Consider the following 5,000-nt stretch of genomic DNA (forward strand, 5'->3'; position numbering starts at 1 on the left):
AGCAGGAGATAAGTGTTGGGCCCGATAATGCAATTGCCGGATAGGACGGGAAAGAAACACTGAGCTTAACCGTGAGGCTCTGGAACACTTCGCTGCCACACATACCCCCGCGAACCTTCTCTTCCTCCTCCTCCTCCTCCTCCTCCCGTTGATGGCTGTAGTGGTGGTGCGTTGGTGGTGGTTGTGTGGTGGTGATGTGGGTTGTCTCTTCGTTTGTTATCTATCTCGTTTTTTTTTATTATTTTAGTTTTTTTTCGTATATTTGATTGGTTGGTTGTTTTAATTTCTTATTTTGTGCTTGTTTGTTTATTTATTTTATCTATTTTTTTTTTTTTTTTTTGTGTGTGTAAGTGTATGTGTAGGTGTGTGTGTGTTGTTATTCCAGCGCTTCCTTCGTGTATTTCTCTTGTTGTCGTTTTCCTTTTGGTTTCGTCGTGTTTTAGTCTCGTGCTACGTGCATACATATACATTCTGATACTTCTCTTTCATGTTGTTTTGCCGAGAGTTACGTGTTGCTGTTTTGCCGAGTTGTCGTTGTTTGGTGGTGTTTGTTGTCGTTATTCTACCTGTGTGCTTTTACCTTCCGTGTGGTATTGGCCGGGATTCAGAAGCGGAAGAGGGAGAGAGAGGAGGTGGGAGGAGGGAATCGCTTGCTTCTTTCCTCAGCAGGCGAAGCAAAACCCTGCAAAGCTCTGCAAACTGTGACAGCCTAATTCCTCCACACACACACACACACACACACACACACACACACACACACACACACACACACACACACACACACACACACACACACACACACACACACACACACACACACCTGGTTTTACGGCCTCTCTCTTAGCCTTTCCTTCAGTTCACTCACTTTCTCTCCATTTCTCCTCCTTCCCCAGCACTTCCTCTTGCTCCTCCCTCCCTCCTTTCTACCTCACCTACGAGTATGGCATTTCCTCTCATTTCCTCCTCCATCCCTCCTCCTCCTGTATCTTACTAAGCCATTCCTCCAGTCTAAATCTTCTCTCTCTCACACTAACCTCACCTAGCACTCTCCTCCTCTTCCTCACTCCCTATTTTCTCCTTCCTTCCCTTCCTCCTTCCCTCCATCCCTCTCTCCTAAACCCCCACCCGCCGCACCAAGACTCCGCCGTGGACAAATCCATCTGAGAAAACTTAATTGAATTGAGCAAAACACGTCCGTATAAATCGAAGAGTTGCAGGTGGTCTGTCTGGCGCGCTTGTCGCTTCTGCCGATAGCAGCGGACGCCGAGGATTTACCGTCGCTGTCTTGCTGCTTCGACAACAATAACGGAATTGTAGGAACACTCCCGCCACACCTCAGCCATTCCCGCGCTACTTCGGGGACGCGGCAGGTGCTGTGCCAGTATTCAGTGACGCTTGGCTCTCTCACCACCACTATTTTCAAAGGCCACAGTTGTAATTAGCAAGATTCTCAAGACTTTTCACGTTTAGAAAGTAGAGATATTGTTTATCTTTCACTAGACCAATTAAAATACAGCTGAAAAAATCCCGTGTGCATTCATTTAAAGCTTTATGGATGTCATGAAGAAGCAGCGCAGAAGTGTTTCAGAATATTGTCCTTAGAGTAACGTCAATACTGCTCACAGAGGAGAAGGAGAAGGCACAGAAGGAGAAAGATGTCTAGTGTACGCATTAACTGAAGGAGGAGAAGAAGGAAAATGAGAGGCAAGCTAAGGAAGCCTCCACGGAAATATATCATCAAGCAGCACCATCAAACCTTCACCGCCGCCAGCAGGAGACGTAACCCTCCGGAGCAGCGAATAATCGACGTCCTGGGGTTTAATTACTTAACTCCTGAATGTGAAATGACATCAAGCAGCGGTGGCCTGGCGGTGACTCGGCAGCGAGGAGAGCAAGTCCGGAAGAAATGGGACGAGGAGGATCGTTTTGAGGCGAGAGAGAGAGAGAGAGAGAGAGAGAGAGAGAGAGAGAGAGAGAGAGAGAGAGAGAGAGAAAAGGGGTAGTATATATTGCAGCATGAGATAGAGTTACCAGTGCAGTATTTCACGTGATGGAAGCAGGTCAAGTAATGGAGGAGTGGTTGTGGTGCTTGGCGTCCTTATTTAGAGGCAACGTGATTTCTGCGGCTCGTGTTATGTGCAGGCCTGTGAGCTTCCCTCTGTAGTCCTTCTAAAGCAGTGTAAGACAAATGTGGAATATTATCTGCATATTTTTATTCTATTTTCTTTACTTTTCATTTGCAACGTGAGTCATTCCAAAACAAGACAAGACAAATGTAGAATAAGTTTTTTTTTTTTTTTATCAGCATATTTTATTTATTAATTTGCTTGTTATTTTCTTTTTATTTTTTACTTTTTATTTGCGACATGTCATTGTATAAGTGATGGAGTGTAACATGATTTATGAGTATATGAAGTGTTTTTATGGTGTTAGTGACATTATTATTATCATTGTTATTATTATTATCATCATCATCATCACCATCGCCATTGTTACGCGTCAGAGTGAATAGGGGAGTGACAGTAGTTGATATTCTGTAGTTGAAAAAATTGAAATAAGAAGAAATAATGGAAGTTACGCTTACTGTGTGTGTGTGTGTGTGTGTGTGTGTGTGTGTGTGTGTGTGTGTGTGTGTGTGTGTGTGTGTGTGCCGAGTTAAATGCAATGGAAAGTGGTTCAAGCTCCAGTGAATTATGCTGTGCACACACACACACACACACACACACACACACACACACACACATTAAAGTTAGTATTATTATCGTTATTATTGATGTTATTATCGTTATTATCGTTACTATTATTTTGATCATTTTTGTTATTGTTATTATTATTATTATTATTATTATTATTATTATTATTATTATTATTATTATTATCACGTGTGTTTTTGTCACTAGTGGACTGATTATTACATTACTGTGTGTGTGTGTGTGTGTGTGTGTGTGTGTGTGTGTGTGTGTGTGTGTGTATGTGCGTCTGTGTGTGCACTCACTAAAAGCCAAGACGTGTATCTCTGTCCCTTATTGCGTCGCGAGGTCGATGACTTCTATGTATTTACGAATCTTATCCATCTGACCACCACCACCACCACCACCACCACTACCAGTAACAAGAAGGCTATCGATCTTTTAGCGTCAGGAAGAATGTGATGCTTCATGAATTAATATATATATATATATATATATATATATATATATATATATATATATATATATATATATATATATATATATATATATATATATATATATATATATATATATATATCCTTCACTAAAAATCTAAACTGGAAATTTCACATCTCTACTCTTGCTAAATCAGCTTCCAAGAAGTTAGGTGTCCTATGGCGTCTTCGTCCATTTTCTCTCCCTCCCAGCTGCTTGCTCTGTACAAGGGCCTTATCCGCCCGTGTATGGAGTATGGCTCTCATGTCTGGGGGGGATCCACACACACAGCTTTACTAAACAAGGTGGAATCTAAAGCTTTTCGTCTTATCAACTCTTCTCCTCTAACTGACTGTCTTGATTCTTTAAGTCACCGCCGCAATGTTGCATCTTTATCTGTCTTCTACCGCTGTTTTCATGCTGTCTGCTCTTCTGAACTTGCTAACTGCATGCCTTCCCCCTCCTGCGGCCTCGCTGCACAAGACTCTCTACTTCTTCTCATCCCTATTCTGTCCATCTTCCTAATGCAAGAGTTAACCAGTATCTTCACTCCTTCATTCCCTACACTGGTAAACTCTGGAACTCTCTACCTGTGTCTGTATTTCCACCTGCCTATGACTTAAACTCTTTCAAAAGAGGAGTGTCAAGACACCTCTTACGTTAACTGGACCCTCCTTTTAGATTTTTTGTTTTCTCTTTCTACTTTCCTCTTAACAGGGCCTGGCAACCAGCGGGATTTTTTTTTCCAACACTTTGTTTGCCCTTGGCCAGTGCCCTTGTAATGTAAAAAAAAAAAAAAAAAAAAAAAAAAATATATATATATATATATATATATATATATATATATATATATATATATATATATATATGCTAGTAGTACAGGACCTCTCTCTCTCTCTCTCTCTCTCTCTCTCTCTCTCTCTCTCTCTCTCTCTCTCTCTCTCTCTCTCTCTCTCTCTCTCTCTCTCTCTCTCTCTCTCTCTCTCTCTCTCTCTCTCTCTCTCTCTCTCTCTCTCTCTCTCTCTCTCTCTCTCTCTCTCTCTCTCTCTCTCTCCTTAATCTTGCTCTTGTCGCATTTTTTCGTCTTCTTCATCCCCTCTTTATTATTGCATTTGTCATTCCCGTCTTGTTGTTGTTCTCGCCTTCGTCTTTCACCTGCATCTGCTCTTTATCATTATTTTCTCTTCCATCATTTTTTTCTTCCTTTCATTCTTATCCGTCTTCTTTCTCCCATCTCACCTCCTATTTCTGTCTGATTTATCTTTTTTTTCCTTTTCCTCATTTTTTCTTCCTCGTTTCATGCCTGCTTTCCATATTTTTCACTTTCTCCTTTCCCTCTCACTGTCCCTTCCTCCTCTCCTTCCTTTCTCATCTTTTTTCTTGTCTTCTTCCTTTTTTCTTCTTTCTACCTTCCTTTCTCCTATTTCCTTCCTTTACTAGTGCATTTTATTTTATCTCATGCGTTCGTCTTTCTCTTCTTTCAACCTTTATTTTTCTCCTCTCTTTCTGTTTCTTCCTTCATTTTAACATTCCTTTCTACCTTCCTTTCTTTTCTTTCCTTCCTTCACTCATACATTTTTTTTTCAACTCATGCATCCATATTTATCTCCTTTCTACCCTCCTATTACCTCTCTTGCTTATTCTTCCTTCCATCCATCCATCCATCCATCCTTTTCTCTGAGATCTGACTCACCTCAGTATCCTTCCTATCTTTCTCTCCTTTCTATCTTCCTTTCTACCACGTTTTCTGATTCTTCCTTCCTTCCTTCCTTTTCCTAGATCCCACTTGCCTCAGTATCCTCACTCAGGCCTTAGTGTGTCAGTGCCTTCTGC

This window comes from Portunus trituberculatus, chromosome 18 (genome assembly GCF_017591435.1).
Source record: "Portunus trituberculatus isolate SZX2019 chromosome 18, ASM1759143v1, whole genome shotgun sequence".
NCBI lineage: Eukaryota > Metazoa > Arthropoda > Malacostraca > Decapoda > Portunidae > Portunus > Portunus trituberculatus.